The sequence below is a fragment of the Elaeis guineensis genome, unplaced genomic scaffold, assembly GCF_000442705.2.
Source record: "Elaeis guineensis isolate ETL-2024a unplaced genomic scaffold, EG11 Super_Scaffold_1000045, whole genome shotgun sequence".
Lineage (NCBI taxonomy): Eukaryota > Viridiplantae > Streptophyta > Magnoliopsida > Arecales > Arecaceae > Elaeis > Elaeis guineensis.
The window spans coordinates 893,160-912,108 of NW_027332425.1; positions in this window are offsets into that span (position 1 = coordinate 893,160).

The following is an 18,949-nucleotide window of genomic DNA, read 5'->3' on the forward strand; positions in this document are numbered from 1 at the left end:
TTTTCAATGCTCGGATGAGGGATGGAGCCTCAGTCACTGATCATGTACTGTACATGATCAAAATGATTGAGCGCCTAACTAAACTGGGCTTTCCCCTGCACGAGCAGCTCGGTAAGGATGCGATCCTTAATTCATTACCCAAGTCCTTCCTCCCCTTCCTTACTCATTTTCGGATGACAAAGCCTACAGTAAACTACCACAGTTTGTTGGGGTTGCTGTAGAACTTTGAGAAGGATCACCAGCTCCATAAGGAGTCGGTGAATATTGTGGGAGGGTCTTCTTCTGATCGTCGACCCTTTAAGAAAGGGAAGAAGAAGAACAAGAAGAAGAAGAATAAGAAGGTGCAGCTGCATGCTGGGACATCTGCACAGGGTCAAACCAAGAAGCGCAAGCCTGACCAGAGCCAGGTGGAGTGCTTCTTTTGCAAGAAGCAGGGGCACTGGATGAGGAACTGTCCTCTATACATTGCTTCATTGGATCCGAACAGACCCGAACAGACCGAAGAAGAAGCAAGGTACTTATATGATAATACCTTGTAACTTTTTCATTTGTGATACTACTACCTGGGTATTGGATACCGGAAGCCCTTATCATATTTGCAATTCGATGCAGGGTCTGCAGGTCAGTAGGAGATTTGATGAAGGTGAGAGATTCCTAAATGTTGGAGATAGAAGCAAAGTTCCAGTTCTAGCATTAGGAATTATGAACCTTGTAATCAATTCTCGAAACATAATTCTGAGTGAATGTCACTATTATCCAAGCTTTTTATTAAATATTATTTCTGTAGGCCTTTTGGCCATGAACGGTTATCAATTTTTAATAAAAAAAATATTTGCAATATCATTTTGAGTGGTGTTACAATATTTGTTGGACAACTTAATAATGAAATTTACTTTCTATCACAACTTGTTAATATGGTTCAAATCTCTGGTAAATACCCTAGAATAGATAATGTGTTAGAAGTCTACCTTTGGCACTGTAGGCTAGGTCATATCAATAAGAACAGGATAAATAGGTTGGCTCAAGAAAGAATTCTTGAAGTAGGTGATTGTGAATCACTTCCAACCTGTGAGTCCTGTCTTCTTGGTAAAATGATCAAATCACCTTTTACTAGAAAATGTGAGCGAGCCAGTGAACTCTTGGGTTTGGTACATTCTGATGTATGTGGACCTATGAGCTCAAGTACAAGAGGTGGATATTTCTACTTCATAACCTTCACAGACGACCTATCGAGGTATGGGTATGTCTATTTAATGAAGCATAAATCGGAGTCATTTGAAATATTCAAACTATTTCGAAATGAGGTAGAAAAACAAACTAAAAAGTGTATTAAAACTCTTCGATCTGATCGAGGAGGTGAATACCTTTCCAATAATTTTTTGACATATCTTGGGGAGAATGGGATCTCTCTCAGTGGACTCCTCCTGGAACACTACAACATAATGGTATATCTGAAAGGAGGAATCGAACCTTGTTGGACATGGTTTGATCCATGATGGGGTTTGCTGGTCTGCCGATCTCCCTCTGGGGATATACGCTCGAATCGACTTGTTACCTTCTAAATAGAGTTCCGAGTAAGTCTGTAACAAAAATGCCTTATGAGATATGGATAGGACGTAAGCCAGTACTCTCGCACCTTAGGGTTTGGGGGTGTCCGACTTATGTTAAACATATAATTACGGACAAGCTTGGACCTAGGTCTAACAAGTATAATTTTATAGGGTACCCAAAAGAGACCAAAGGGTATTACTTCTACCTAGCTGATGAGCAAAAAGTGTTTGTCAGTCTTAAGCCAATCTTTTTGGAAAAGGAGTTCCTTGGTGAAGGGACTGTTGCCCCTAAGGTCGAACTTGACGAAGTTCGACAGGTGAAAAAACTGACACAAGTTGCTGAATCTGAATCAGATTTAGTTAGATCAGATCCGGAGCCCATTGTTCAAGCACCCTTAAGGCGATCTGGTAGAGTACCACATCAACTGGATAGATACTATGGTTTCTTGGTCCGGGATGGCGATCCTATCGAACTTGATGAAAACGATGAGGATCTGATCACCTACATGGATGCAATGCAGAGATCCGACTCTGAAAAATGGCTGGAGGCTATGAAATCCGAAATGGAATCCATGAAGGTCAATGATGTGTGGACATTGGTTGACCCACCCGAAGGAGTAAAATCCATAGGGTGTAAGTGGGTCTTCAAGAGGAAAAGAGGCGCAGATGGAAAGGTGGAAACCTATAAAGCCCATCTGGTTGTCAAGGGATATCGTCAATGTTATGGTATAGACTATGACGAGATATTTTCTCCTGTGGCAATGCTCAAATCCATTCGGATTATGCTTGCGATAGCTGCCCATCTGGACTATGAAATCTGGCAGATGGATGTGAAGACAGCTTTCTTAAATGGAAAGCTAGATGAAGAGATGTATATGATACAACCTGAAGGATTCACATCCACAGATGAGTCTAAGGTGTGCAGGCTACAAAGGTCCATTTATGGACTTAAGCAGGCATTACGGAGTTGGAACATACGTTTTGATAAGACGATCAAGACGTATAGCTTCGTTAAGAACGGAGAAGAGCCATGCATTTATAAGTGGGCTAATGGTCCAGTAGTAGTATTTTTTTGTATTGTATGTGGATGACATTCTCTTAATCGGGAATGATGTCCCTGCATTACAGGGAATAAAGATTTGGTTGTCGTCACAGTTCTCCATGAAGGATCTGGGAGAAGCTTCCTACATCCTAGGGATGAGGATCTATAGGGATAGATCTAAAAAGTTGCTTGGTTTATCCCAGTCTATGTACATAGATACTATGCTGAAGAGGTTCAGCATAGAGAATTTTAAGAAAGGCTATCTTCTGATAGGCCATGAAATTTCTCTCTCGAAGAGGGATTGTCCGACAACACCTCAAGAGAGAGCATATGGGTAGGATTTCATATGCTTCGACAGTGGGATCTATCATATACGCCATGATATGTACACGATCAGATGTGGCATACTCACTAGGGGTAGTGAGTAGATACCAATCTGATCCAGGAGAGAATCACTGGAAGGTTGTTAAAACTATCCTGAAGTATTTAAGAAATACTAAGGACCAGTGGCTTGTTTATGGTGAATCGGACTTGAGACTTATAGGGTTTACAGACTCTAGTTTCCAGTTTGATCACGATGACAGCAAAAGTGTGTCGGGATTTATTTTTACCCTTAATGGTTGGGCTATCTGCTGGAAAAGTTCCAAGTAGCACACAGTGGCTGATTCAGTTTGCGAGGCAGAGTATGTTACCGCATCAGATGCTGCCAAAGAAGTGGTGTGGCTGAGGAAATTCATCACTGAGCTCGAAGTAGCACCCTCCCTTGTTGGTCCAGTTCTACTCTACTGTGACAGCTCTGGAGCCATTGCTCAGGCGAAGGAACCAAAGGCACACCAGCTCTGGAGCCATTGCTCAGGCCATTGCTCAGTTGTGCCATTTTCAATGCTCGGATGAGGGATGGGGCTTCAGTCACTGATCATGTACTGTACATGATTGAAATGATTGAGTGCCTAAGTAAACTAGGCTTTTCCTTGCACGAGCAGCTCGGTAAGGATGCGATCCTTAATTCTTTGCCCAAGTCCTTCCTCCCCTTCCTTATTTTTGGATGACAAAGCCTATAGTGAACTACCACGGCTTGTTGGGGTTGCTGCAGAACTTTGAGAAGGACCACTAGCTCCATAAAGAGCCGATGAATATTGTGGGAGGGTCTTCTTCTGGTCGTCGACCCTTTAAGAAAGGAAAGAAGAACAAAAAAAAGAATAATAAGAAGGTACAGCCGCATGCTGGGATGTCTGCACAGGGTCAAACCAAGAAGCGCAAGCCCGATCAGAGCCAGGTGGAGTGCTTCTTTTGCAAGAAGCAGGGGCACTGGAAGAGGAACTGTCCTCTATACATTGCCTCCCTGGACCTGAACAGGCCAAAGAAGAAGCAAGGTAATTATATGATAATACCTTGTAACTTTTTCATTTGTGATACTACTGTCTGGGTATTGGATATTGGAAGCCCTTATCATATCTGTAATTGGATGCAGGATCTGCAGGTCAGTAGGAGATTTGATGAAGGTGAGAGGTTCATGAACGTTGGAGATGGAAGCAAAGTTTCAGTTCTAGCTTTAGAAATCATGAACCTTGTAATCAATTCTCGTAAAGTAATTCTGAGTGAATGTCACTATTATTCAAGTTTTTTATTAAATATTATTTCTGTAGGCCTTTTGGCCATATACAGTTATGAATTTTTAATAAAAAAAAATGTTTGCAATATCATTTTGAATGGTGTTACAATATTTGTTGAACAACTAAATAATAAAATTTACATACTATCACAGCCTGTTAATGTGGTTCAAACCTCCGGTAAATATCCTAGAATGGATAATATATCAGAAGTATACCTTTGGCACTGTAGGCTAGGCCATATCAATAAGAACAGGATTAATAGATAGGCTCAAGAAAGAATTCTTGAAGTTGGTGATTGTGAATCACTTCCAACCTGTGAGTCCTGTCTTCTTGGAAAGATGACCAAATCATCTTTTACTAAAAAAGATGAGCGAGCCAGTGAACTCTTGGGTCTGATACATTCTGATGTATGTGGACCCATGAGCTCAAGTGCAAGAGGTGGATATTTCTACTTCATAACCTTCACAGACGACCTATCGAGGGATGGGTATGTCTACTTAATGAAGCATAAGTCGGAGTTGTTTGAAATGTTCAAACTATTCTGAAATGAGGTAGAAAAACAAACTGAAAAGTGTATTAAAACTCTTCGATCTGATCGAGGAGGTGAATACCTTTCCAATGATTTTCTGACATATCTTGGGGAGAATGAGATTCTCTCTCAGTAGACTCCTCCTGGAACACCACAACATAATGGTGTGTTTGAAAGGAGGAATCGGACCTTATTGGATATAGTTCGATCCATGATGGGATTTTTCTTTAGGATTGTCCTGCATTAATTTGATATCAGAGTCAGGTTGATGAGGATTTTAGTTTAAATTCAGCAATTTAAATTTTTGTAAGTTAAATTTTCATACTTTAAATTTTGTAATTTACTTTTAGGTATTTTAATTTTCTTACTGCATCTTTTTTCTGCATCCTAGATTTGCATGATCACTAGATCAGGTATTCGGTACCAATATCCTACTTTTCCAGCCAACACCAACATGGACCTTAATACAGCAGCCATCATTAATGCTTTGACTGAAAAATTTAATGATATGAAAAATTTTATGAAAGCCATAAATGAAAGAATAATAGTATTAGAAGAAGCTAGATAGAAATAATCTGAACCCGAATCTCTCCGACTGCCTATAGGACAGAGAGGTAGGAACCTAAAACTAAATCAACCTATAAAGGCACATCCGTACCATAACCAGTTTGACCAAGATGAGCATGTCCTTAGGAATGTGAAGGTTGAAGCCCTAAGTTTTAATAGTTGTCAAGATTTGAGAGAGTACCTAGACTGAAAATCAAGCATGGATCACTATTTTGGATGGTACGAAATATTTGAAGCAAGGAGAGTTAGGTTTACTAGGATGAAGTTGGTTAAGCAAGCTTGACTTTATTAGAAAAGTGTTGAGCATCTTCTCAACTAGAGAAGATAAGATCCGATAGAAATCTAAGATGAGATGAAAGAGAATCTCAGAGAGAAATACCTCTCCACCTCCTACTAATAAAGACTTTTAGATCAATGGCAGAGGCTTACTCAAGAAAATAGATCGATCATCGAGTACATCACATGATTTGATGAGTACCTCATGAGATGTGGAGTAGCCAAAGATAGGGTTGTTATCTTGTCTAGATTTAGAGCTGGATTACGAGAGGATATCCAGCGTGAGCTTTTTTTACGAGATATAACTGTTGGAAATAGTATCCCAAAGCCAATCGTCAGCCTGTTGACTGTTGTGCTCATTTTTTATATTTGTACATAAATTATGAATTAATAAAAATTATTTTGATATTTTTCATCACAAAATATTTCAACTTCTAATGAACTCCTATGTTGTGGTGAAGTCCTTAGGACTATTTAGACTCAACAAAGGAGGATTTGTCGTTTAGTCCTTAAATCTATTTGTGACCAAATGATATGTTGTTACCAAGGACGATAACGTTTATCAAGCATAGATCATTGTGTGCCATATAGGTTGGTTGTCCTCTTAACCAATGAGTGTGGAGACACTGGTATGGCATACAAGTGAGATGTAAGGGTACATCTGCATTAAACGTGACCGACTCTGGAGCTATTTCTGCTGTCAAGATTTACTCCGATGGAATATGGGTATAAATATTCCTCCGACCTGAGACCGCCACGGTGACTTGCAAGCAACTCACTGCACTTAGACACTTGACTACCTGAATTTTTAATTCAGTGACGGAAGGCTGCTGGGTGTAGTCAAGTACTTGACTTGTCGGTGCGTGGGTCAAGATGGGATTGACCACTCCAGTTTAGGAGCTGTGTATAGTCATGTTTCAATTTAGCAAAACCTTGGCCAGGGTAGTCTTTGTGAGGAGTCACAGGACTGTTTGAGTTGAGCACGATTCATATGATCTGATCAGGGTTGACAGTTTAACCCTGAGTCGTCCTAAACACAGGGGTTAAAAGGATGAATTATACAGTAACCATATTCATGTAGGTTCTGAGTGTTGCGATTGTGACTCTTCGATCTATCCGGACATCGGGTACCATTGCTAGATGGTCACTTCGATTAGTACAGGAATTGGTTCCTGTGCTACCGACTTAGGTTCGAACCTGTGGGGTCACACACATTAGAGGTTCCTATCTGATTTGATGGCTGATGTAGAATTCTATATGTTTGGGACTCAGTGATCGAGAATTAGGATTCTCTGATCATGAGTTCCACACATTATGGGTACCGGGGTCAAGAGTCCCACTGGTTGGGACTTTTCGATCAGGGTTACATATCGATGAATTCTAATGCCCGATTGCCCATCGAATTTAGACTCAATATTTATGAGAGGTTTAATTAGTGATTTGATTGCTAATTAACTCAATTTGATTGAGTAATTATTTTTGGATCAAGTCTAATTGAATTGGTTCAGTTGGGTTTGACCCGATTAGGTTAAGAGTTGACCTAATCGTCGAGATGGTTTGGTCCCTGATTTGATCAGGGGTTGGGCTTAGTCAATTCTTGATTTGATTAGGATTTTATTGAGCCTAATTAAGCCTAATTAAGTTGGGTTTAAATTAGTCTAATTGGACCTAACTTATTTGGTTCAATTAGATTGGTTTAAATAATTTAACCACCTTGACTCAATCTCCATGCGCCACCTCACTTCCATTGCACCCATTTGGATTCATGAGAAGGAACTTCTCATGAATTTTTTCCTCACACCAAGTCCTCTCCATGCCCCACTTTAATGTGCCAAATAGATGGATAAGGATGATTGGTTGGCCATTCAAATTCAAAATAAAGTTTGAATTTGAATGGGCAATCAATCTTTGCACCTTATCCCTTTTTTTATGCCCTATTTATTACATGAGAAAAGGTTTCTCATGAAATTACTCTATGCATAATTTAAGCCATGCCTCACGCCTTTAGTGGATAAGGGATGAGTTGGTGTCTATTTGAATTCAAAATTTGATTTGAATTCAAATGTGCAATTACTCATCTTTATCTTTTCTTTTGGATAAGACGTTTGACGTTGTTATAAAAGGAGGAGAAGAGTGGGGCATGCAAAAAAAAGAAGTTTTTGAAAAAAAATTTTGGGGCATGAGAAGTCTTGTGCGTGAGAAGGAAGTCCATATCCTTCCAAGAGAAAAAGAAAGAAAAGAAATAAAAGTGGGTGCAAGGTTTTCGGTGAGTTCCCTAGAGTTTTAGCCTGAGGTTTGAGAAGTGAGAAAGTGAGCTACGAGTATCGTGAGCCCACAAAATCTCAGGGAGATCTTCAACATCCTCTCAAGCATGTCTGTTGATGATCTGAAGCATCCAAAGAATCGACAGACATCGATCAAAGGAGTTCGATCAGCATCTGCCGTCAAAAGGGCTCTACAACGAGCTAGCACTCGTGAGGAGTCGATCAGACTGGGAGCTTCGTGTGGATGATCCGCAGAGGTCAGACATGCTGTGTGGCTGCATCACGATGATTAGACTCTTCCGACGATGATTAGATTGCGGTGATCTACTACCCGCACAAAGATATTGTGTTCTGAACACATTACAGTAAAGTGTTTACTGTTCAAATTTGAATTTTAAATTTAAATGAATGCATGCTATATATCATATTTAGATCCTAGTGTAGGGTAAATTCATGTTAATTAATTAGATTAATTAATATCTTTCTGCTGTAAAATCATAATTTTGAAAAAATTTTAAAATTACCATTTTACCCTTACACTGAATTTTTCCCACAATAACCATATTAGAATCAACTTATCAATTTATCTTAGACTTTAAGAAATTTTTTAGATATTTAACTCTCTGTCATCCTGAACCCAACCGAGTAACCCCTTTTGGATCGAGATCAATATTAACCAGGCTCCTAGTAATGGTGAAGAGAATTCAGTGCAGGGGTAAAATGGTAATTTTAAAAAATTTTCAAAATTATTATTTTATAATAGAAAATATTAATTAATCTAATTAATTAACATATATTAACTCTACACAAGGATCTAAATATGATATATATAGCATGTATTTAAATTTAAATTTTCAAATTCTACAGTAAACCTTTTACTGTTATGTGTTCAGAACACATTACCTTTATGCGGATAATCGATCACTACAATCTGATCACCATCGGGAGGGTTTGATCATCGCAATGCAGCCACATAGTGTGTCTGACCTCTATGGATCATCCACACAAAGCTCTCGGTCTGATCGGCTCCTCACGAATGCTAGTTCGTTGCAGAACCCTTTCGACGATCGATGTTGATCGAACTCCTTCGATCTTGATCTGCCGACTCTTTGAATACTTCAGATCATCAGTAGATGTACTTGAGAGGTTGATGAAGCTCTCTCTAAAATTTTATGGGCTCACAACACTCGTAGCTCACTTTCTCACTTTCCAAACTCTAGACAGAAATCCTAGGGTACTCTCAGAAAAGCCTGCGCCCACTCTCTTTCTTTTCTTTCCTCTCGAAATTTTTGAACTTTTCAAAATCACACAGAAAGCTTCCTCATGCCCATTTTTCTTTCTCAAAAATCTCGTACGCACGCCCCACCTTCTTCTCACTTTTAAAACAATGCAAGACGTGTCTTAAATGCGTGAGAGGATAAAGATAGGTGGTTGCTCATTTGAATTCAAATCGAATTTGAATTCAAATGCTAACCAACCCATCCTTATCCACTCTTGGCATGAGAAGAGAAAGGCGTGGGCTCCCTTGTGTGTGGAGAGTTTACATGAGAAACTCTTTCTCGTGTAAAGCAAATGGCGCATAAATGGATAAGGCTAGGTGGTGCATCGATTAGTTGCCCATTCAAATTCAAACATCCTTTGAATTTGAATGGCCAACAAACCAATCTTTATCCAGATAAATGGTGCACAAGGGAGGGCGTGGGAAGGCTTCTACGTGGGAGAAAATTCATGAGAAGTTGTTTCTCGTGAATTCAAATGGGCGCAGATAAGTGAGGTGGCGTAGGGAGATGAGGTCAAAGTGGTTTCAACCTAATTGAGCCAACCTAATCAATATAAGTTAGGCACAATTAGATTAAGTTAAACCTAACTTAATTAGGCTTAATTAAGCTCAATAAAATCTTAATCAAATCAAAAATTGACTAAGCTCAATCCCTGATCAGATCAGGGACCAAACCACCTTGGCGATTAGGTCAACACTTAACCTAATCGGGTCAAACCCAACTTAATCCAATTCAATTGGACTTGATCCAAAAATAATTACTCCATCAAATTGAGTTAATTAGTGATCAAATCACTAATTAAATCTCTTATAAATACTGAGTCTAAATCTGATAGGCAATCGGGCATCAGAGTCCATCGATATGAAATCCTAATCAAAAAGTCCCAAACCAGTGGGACTCTTGACCCTGGTACCCAAAATGTGTGGAACTTATGATTAGAGAATCCTGATTCTTGATCACAGAATTTTAGACACATAGGACTCAAAGTCCACGAGCATTAGGACCTTCACAAGTCATCAGATCAGATAAGAACCTCTAATGTGTGTGACCCCACAGGTTTGAACCTAAGCCGGTAGCACAGGAACCAATTCCTATACTAATCGAAGTGACCATCTAGCAATGGTACCCAACATCCGGATAGGTCGAATAGTTGCAATTGCAACACTCAGAACCTACGTGAATATGGTTACTATATAATTCATCCTTTTGACTTCTGTGTTTAGGATGACTCAGAGTTAAACTGTCAACCCTAATTAGATCATTCGAATCGTGCTCAACTCAAACAGTCCTGTGACTCCTCACTAGGACTACCCTGGCTAAGATTTTGCTAAATTGAAATACGACTGTGCACAGCTCCTGAACTAGAGTGGTCAATTCTATCTTGACATACACACCGACAAGTCAAGTACTTGACTACACCCAGCAGCCTTCGTTACTAAATTAGAAATTCAGGTAGTCCAGTGCCTAAGTGCAGTGAGTTGCTTGCAAGTCACCGTGGCATCTCAGGTCGGAGGGACATTTATACCCATATCCCATTGGAGCAAATCTTGACAGCAGAAATAGCTCCAGAGTCGGTCACATTCAGTGTAGATGTACCCTTACATCTCACCTGTATGCCATACCAATATCTCCACACTCCTTGGTTAAGAAGACAACCAACCCATATGACACACAACGACCTATGCTTGATAAACATTGTTGTCCTTGGTAACAACGTATCATTTGATTGCGAACAGGTTTAAGGACTAAACGACAAATCCTCCTTTGTCGAGTCTAAATAGTCCTAAGGACTTCACCATAACACAGGAGTTCATTAGAAACCAATCTTAAAGATTAAGCTTCCTTCTGTTCATCAACAACAAATCACGTCTGACTAGGGGCATCATTATTCTTAGGATAGATAGTATAATTGCCTATACTCTGCTCAACAGGCGTGATTGATTGATACGAGATCAAAATGAGATCAATCTAAATAATGCAAATGAATGTCATTCTAGAGATCAGTAAACAACTAGCAATAAGAAAGTACATAAATAGATAGCAAAAAATTAAATATGCTCACGAGTAAATGCAAAATGAAATATGAATGGAATGAGAGAGAGTAAAACATTAAATCTATGAGAAAATTTGAGAAGATGATAATAATTCAGATCATAGTAGTTAAGAAACTATCCTGATTAGGGCTCTTAATCTTTTAATCAAACAGATCCATCGATAAAAAACTAAATTTTTACCAACATCGGATCTAACAGAAAAAATAAAAATCAAAGATCAACTGAGAAGAAATGAAAGTCTTTGACGGCATATGATTTGTAGAATAAGGGATCACTCCTTTCTCTCATCACAATAGATAAAAATCTTAGAGGAGACAGATCTTTTTTTTATGGGATAGGCTTATATAGGTAGATGGCAAAGTCGAATCAGAATCATAGGAATACTGGATCTCCGGTAGATGAAGGTTAAAATGATAAGAAAGTGGATGTGACACCCTCTCCTTATGGGACGATTTTGGATCCCACACCCTCTCCCTCTCGAAGCGATTGACATAAATATTTATGAGGTTTGTAAAATCATTTGTCGTCCTCTTCATGAAAGACACAAAGGTTTATATAGGATCCTAAGAGTCCTATTTCTTTAAGAATCCCTTACCTTTTACAAGGAAGAAATTAATCCTCTCACAAAAAAAGTAAAGCATTATGTCTGGTTTTTAAACAAAGAAATCTACCATGGGAAAGAAATTAGTCCTTCAATAAAATAAGTAGCAATAACTCTTAAGAAATCTTAGGAAAGAAATGGAATACCATGTGGGTGCTTGATGCTTGGCACAACTTACCATGAGGATCCTTGGGCACGGCACATGTTGGCATGCATATTTCCTCTCTAGGCATGTGGAGAGTGGTGGCTCTAAAGGTGACATGGATAAACTCAATACAAACGTAAATATGACCCTATAGACCCAAAATTAAATGTGTTGGTACAAAAATCTGCCTGCGTCGGAGAAGCTGGAGTTGTGGGGGTCGCGGTCGCCGTCAGGACCTGCAAAAGAAGTCTAAACCGGAGGTGGGGTTGCTCCGGCAAGACCCTCCGATGCTCAAGTCAGTTCTCTGCCTCAACAAGAATGGAGTGCTCGAACAAAAATTTTAGCAGAGTTTCTAGGTAAAAATGAGAGCTTAGAGAATAACATATTTGGGGTCCCCCTTTTATAGGTGGAGGGGGCAACAAACTGATAGCGATGTCTGTAACCGTCTGACAGTGGGCCGTCCAGAGTCAGGAGGAGTTTGTTGCGGAGAGTAGTGGAGTGGACCCGTGGCTATTACCGGGGCGTGCCACATGGAGTCTGCCATGGGGAGTGGAGCGGCGTCCGTTGTCGCGACTTGCCAGAGAATGGAAGAATCACACGGTATCCATCGCAGGAAGTGGAGCAGGATCGTGGCCATTATTATGGCCTACCAGGGAGTGATGGAGCCCGTAGAATCCGTCGCAGGAGGTGGAGCAGAGTCGTGGCTGTTGCTGCGGCCTGCCAGGGGTTCCAGGCCTGTCGGTCGGAGTTCGGCTGGGGTGTCTGGCGGAGAGAGGTGGCTAGCCACCCGTCTGAAAGGAGCTTGGAGTCTGGCTCTCGCAGGAGTCTGGATGGAGTCTTCCTTTAGTTGAAGTCGGGGATGAGGTGCGGCTCCCACAGGAGTCCGGACGGAGTCTTCCTGCAGTTGGAGCTGGAGATGAGGTCTGGCTCCTGCAGGAGCTCGGGCGAAGTCTACCTGCAATCAAAGTCAGGGATGAAGTTCGGCTCCCTTAGGAGTCCGGACGAAGTTTACCAGCAATCGGGGTCGAGGATGGAGCCCGATTCCCGTAGGAGTCCGGGCGAAGCCTTTCCGCAGTCGAGGTCGGGGATGAGATCCGGCTCCCGTAGGAGTCCGGGCTGAGTCTACCTACAATCAAAGTCAGGGATGAAGTCCGGCTCCCTTAGCAGTCCGAACGAAGTTTACCTGTAAGCGAAGTCGTGGGTAGAGCCTAGCTCCCGTAGGAGTCCGGGCGAAGTCCTTGTGCAGCCGGAATTAAGAACGAGGCCCGGCTCCCGTAGGAGTCCGGGCGGAGCCTTCCCGCAGCTGAAGCTGGAGACGAGATCTGGCTCCCGTAGGAGCCCGGGCGAAGTCTACCTGCAATCAAAGTCAGGGGCGAAGTCTGGCTCCCGTAGGAGTCCGGACGAAGTTTACCAGCAATCGGGGTCGAGGATGGAGCCCGGCTCCCGTACGAGTCCGGGCGAAGCCTTTCCGCAGTCGAGGTCGGGGATGAGATCCGGATCCCGTAGGAGTCCGGGCTGAAATCTGGTAGTTGTAGGAATCTACGGTTGGAGAAGTTCAGCCGTTGGCGGAGTCCGGGGTAGTTCAGATTGGAGTTGAACCTGGCTGGAAGAAGTCTGGAAGGGATTCGGGGAGCAGCTGATAGTCGTAGAAAGTCGGCTGGCGGTGGAGCTTAGTGAGTGCTTAGGGCGGTTTAATAGATAACTAGGGGAACTCATGTTGAAGGAGCTCGGGTGGTGTAGTGGGAGTTCGTCCGTCGGGGGAATTTAGTCAGCACTATGGGAATCCGGCTGTTGGAGAAGTCCGGGGAGATACCATCTGCGGTCGAAAGTCGGAGGAGTCTTGGGAGGGTCAATCCTGTTAAGAACTTCGGCTGAGAGTATTTTATACCCAACACCAGTCCCCCTACTTTCGAGTTCGAATTTCGAATGAAGGAAGTATAGAAAGATTGTCACAGCCGAAGTTGCTCCTTCGATGTCTGCGCGCGATCGTCCTCAGATATTTTGGCATTTAATGCGCGTGCGCCGGAGTCTTTTCAAATCGAGGCGATCCAAAGAGGCTCTTTTGAAACCTGCAGTGGAACGGTGCTCAAGGCGTGGCGCAATAAAGGCACTGTCAGTCGTTTGCCACTTTTTAACCGCCCGCTGTGGTGAGTGGGACACGTGGCGAAAAGAGACTGGCTAGAGGGGATTCGCAATCGTCATTATGCCGGATCTCAGGGCCTATTTAAACCCGCACTCCTCCAAGAGTCTCGCTCTATCCGACGGTCTCATTCTGGCATCCTTCTTCTTCCTGAGAACTTCAATTTTTCTCAGTGCCCTTCCCAGCCTTAGGCATTCCTCGAGCCGTCCCCCTTTCCATACCTTCGTATCTCTTCGAATCGCCTAGGTTAGTCTCGAAACTCCTTCCTCTTTTTGTTCTTCCTTTTGGCGTTCGATCTTTCTTCCTCTTGCTCTGCACATTAGTCCCCGGGACCTTGTCCATGATTTTTCCTGATTTTTAGGGATTTCACCTCTGTAAGTGGTCTTCGTGTGATTCTAGATGTCTTCCAGGGGTTCTTCTTCTAGTGGCTCTAGGAGTTCGTCTGTCTCGGTCTCCCATAGTCCTCAGGCGGTAGACGAACCAGTAGGTAGAGCTGACCTCGTCCGAATTTTGCACCAGACACCATTCCTTATTTTCTAACTCCGGACGAACTCCAACTGATAAGAGTTCAGTATGGGGTTCCTTCGAAGTACGAACTGAAACTTCCTGGCCCGTCCGACCAGGCTAGTGCCCCTCCCCATGGCTGCTTCTGCCTGTACCAGGAGGCCTTCCGTGTCGGACTCCAGCTTCCTCTACCACCTTTTGTCATTGCTCTTTTTCAATTTTTGGATATTTCTCTAACTTCGGTTGCACCGAACTCCTTTAGGTTTTTGATAGGGTTCCTCTCTCTTTGTCATGTAGTCGAAGTCCAGCCCACCCTTTCCTTGTTTAGATACTTCTACACCTTCAAGCGTCATCCCAAGGTGAAGGATTGGTGGTACTTCTCCCCTCAGTTCGGTAGGAAGGGGTTACTGAAGGGTGCCCCTTCCTCTATCCATAACTGGAAGGGGAAGTTTCTTTATGTTCGATGCCCGACCTTGAGGCTAGAGTTGCCCCCTTGGGGCTCCCTGAGGGACTCCGTCCGTCGGGCACCCAGCCTGTGGGGAGACGACCATCAAGCCTCCCAGAAACTCCTCAAATATCCAACTCTTTCTCTCCCCAACCTCCTGAAGGAGCAGTTTCTGTTCAACATCTGTCTGAGCCTCCTGGATCCCGCCAGTATTTCATCTCTCTTTTTCTTTTTCTCTTTCTTTTCCTTTCCTCTCTTTCTCCTACCTCTCTTCTTTTCTTCTTTTTCACACCTTCCTTTTCTTTTCTCTTTCTTTTTTTTTTTTTTTTTTTTAGGCATAGACATCGAAGAAGCACAGATGCTTGCCAGGGGCCTGAAGGCTCTCAAAAGAAAGGGCGCCGCGGCCTCCGGGCCGGCGAAGAGGGCCAGAGCGGAGGGGACGAGTTCGACCGCGCCCGCCCGAGCGACCTCAACCGCCGACGTCTTTCCAGACACTGAGCGTCCCGCCGCCCGGGCTTCCCCGAGGGGTTTGAGTTCTCCTACCAAGGTCCCCGCTTCAGAGACCCGTCCTGAGGAGGTGCTAGGGGGTGAGAGGAGGAAGACCTTGGCCCGCAGGGTCGGCAGTCATCGGGCTGCCACTAAAGAGCCCCATGGCTCTGAAGAGGAGCAGGGGGATGATCCCTTTAGTGACAAGGATCTAATAAAAAAGCTGGTAGACGGATGCTCACTGTCCGAAGTCATCCAGAGGATCGTCCGCGTCGATCCTACACAACGAGTCTGGGACTCGCTGGGGGCCTTCCTCGAGGTAAGTAGATTCGTCCTCCTTTTTTCTTTCGCTTCTTCATTTAATTAACTTTCCAGCTCCTATTCTAACTCTCCTGTCACCCTTGCAGCTCGGGCATCAACTCCTCACCAACATCGAGATGACAAACAAGGCGGTGGAAGGTCAGCAGGCCGAGGCTATCCGCCTTAAGGAAATGGCCCTTGAGGTGGCCGATCTCCGAGAGGCGCTTGAGAGAGAGAGACAGACCTTGGCAGAATAGAAGGCCTACCTGGAGGAGATGGTGAGGAGGGCGGAGGTCGAGGTTGCCAACATGGCGGAACAGATCCCGACCCTGGTCTCGGAGGTCAGGAGTCAAGCGGTGGAGGAGTTCAAGACTTCCACCGAAATGAAGAAATTGAAGGTTGAGTTCGGCCAAGCCGCATTCAATAAAGGGTTCGAGCTCTGCCAGGAGAAGATGGTCGTGAAATTCTCCGAGCTCGACCTCAGCTTCTTGGACGAGGCATCCGAGGATGAAGCCGACCCTCCACCGTCGTTGCAGCCACCGCGGTCCACCCCCCAGAGGTGCCGAGTCCCCCCGTTGATCCAGAGGTCCAAGACCTCTAACTTTGTATTCTTCCTTTATTGCCATTTTTCTTCTTTCTTTTGTCTTCAAGAAACGTTCAGTCAATAAAATTGGTCTCCTCCTTTTGGGAGACTTTTCTTCTCTTCTTTTTCTTTCTTTCTTTCTTCTTCTTTGTAATGAGCTACATTTTAATGCGTTGACCTCCCGATGGCAACGCCCCATCGAAGCGCTTCCCTTGCCTCAGGGGATTCTACTGAAGTCTACAATCCAACGGCTGAAGAAGGAAGTCCTCCATTTAACAAAAAGGTCGAAGAAGATGGAAGGCGAGCTTCGCAGGTTGAGGGAGAGTCATTCCGAAGCCACCGCGGAGGCCACCTACTTTCGGAATCTCCACGTGAAGGGGATCATGGAGTACAACTGGAGGAAGGCAAACTTTGAGAAGGAGCTTGAGGAACACAAGAAGCGTACCAGCAATCAAATTTGGGCTCAAGCCGCCAAAATCAGTTTCCTCAGGGTGGAGCTATCGGCTGCCCGGGAGAGGATTGGCCAGCTGGAGGAAAGTTCATCCTGACCTTTGACTCGGGCCGACAGCGATCGGGAGTGGTCGAAGAAGGTCTTCGACCTCCAGCAGCAGCTCCAGGATGTCGAGGCGAGCTACGATGCGTACCGGGCTGGCTGGCGCAAGCAGGTGGACGAATACAAGGGGAGGCTCCGGATGGCGACCGACGAGGTTGCCCGCCTTCGAAGGCAGCCAACTCAGGGGGTTCAAACTGCCTCTGCCCGAGATTCTGACGAACTCCAATCCCTGAGGAGGATCACAGAAGAACTATCTATCGCTCTTGGGGAGGGGAAGGCCGAGCTGCAGCAATTGAAGATCCAGCTGGTATGCGAGCAGCAAGCCGTCAGGGATGCGGAGGCAGAATCCGAGGTCCTGAGAAAAAGGCGTCGAGAGGTGGAGAACGAAAGCCAGCGATCTCATCGAAGGTGCATAGAGATATTAATGAGAGAGAGAATTGGAAGCAGAAGTCGAACGTTTAAGGGGTTCCCTGGCGAGGATCGAAGCCAAAAATCTGAGGTCGGAGGAAGTCGGGTCCCCTTAGGACTCTTTTTGTCCTTCCGTCTTCCCGTGTATATATTTTTTCTTTTGTTGTTTTATCTTGTTCTTGTTGTTTTGCTTTTCTTCCTTTAGCCTGCTGGGCTTTGTAGTGTATATTTTGTGAATGAAATGAAAAGAAGATTTTGTGTTACCTCGTCCACGTATTGTATTAAATTATCGTCCGCCGAACTTCTTTTGTCTTTTGACTTGTCCGACGTCGATGTCATTTGGAGGTGCCCAGTCGTCGCCACGCTGATTTGCTTTTCTTGTCGTCCATGGTCGTAGGCTCGAGCTCGATGGTCCGAACTCCGCATTACCTCGAAGGGATCATTATTTTCTTGACCTGTGTCGAGAGCCTTCTTAGAGGCCGGGGATGTTTGGTAGGAACTGTCCGTCTTTGTTGAGATGAGGTTCTCTAGGTCTTGTAGGAACCAGATCTAGGGTTTCAGGGTTAGATCTTGAAACTTTTTCAAGATCATACAGCGGAAGACTAAAATAAATCAAAATTTATTTTTTAAAATCAAAAAATCTCTAGATCTAAGATCCTATTACGTGATTATTACATAGCATTAAATCAAAAATTAAAATATATATAAATATAGTATGAACTACATGTTGATCATATCAACATGTTTCTATACTAGCTACATCTAATGTATGTATTAAACAATAGATCAGATCTATTACCTTGCAAGTTAGATGTTCTAACCTTGTTGATCTGGGCTTGAGGATGATGTTGCAAGCCGCACACGCGTCCGGCCTCTAGGAGTCATCCACACGAGCCCACGAATCTCGATCAGAAGTCCTGCTTCAGGAAATCAGCACAGTATGCTAGTACTGCGCTGATCCTTCTTTGATGGTTGATCAGGTGCCTCCTTCTTCTTGATTTGGACTCTTCCAAAGATGAAAAGTAGAAGGAGGAGTTTCAGATCTGAGACACTCTCAAAAAACTCAAGATGGAGGGAGGAAAGATATGAAAATAAAAACCCTAGAAGAAGACCCTCTTCTTCTTCACATTTTTCTCTCTAGACACCCAAAGTTGCATCTTTTATATCTCCACGACCCAAAGGTATTTCTCTCAGATTTTTGGATGGCACAAAGGTCTCTCAAATATCTGACTTCTACAAAATTTATGAAGAAACTCATCTTATATAGAGAGATATGATAGAGTCCTTATCTAGGTCAAACACCTAGTCAAGGCTTATCCAAACATGGCAAGTAAAGGGACGCCCAACTCTTGAGCACCTCCTTCATATTTTATGTATGGATTAATAGAAAAGGGTGCACAATGTATACCCTAAAAGCCACAAAAATTCAAAAAAAATTTGAATAAATTCGGTGCAAAATTGAAAGAGTTTTGGATTTCTAAAACTCTATCTCATAGAATTCGAAATCCAAACTTATTCCGTTTAGATTTGATCCAAACCACCTTCCATGTAAGAAAGAAGAGAGGAGACCTTTTATGAACGTGGGAGAGATCTAAGAGAGGGATTTTAT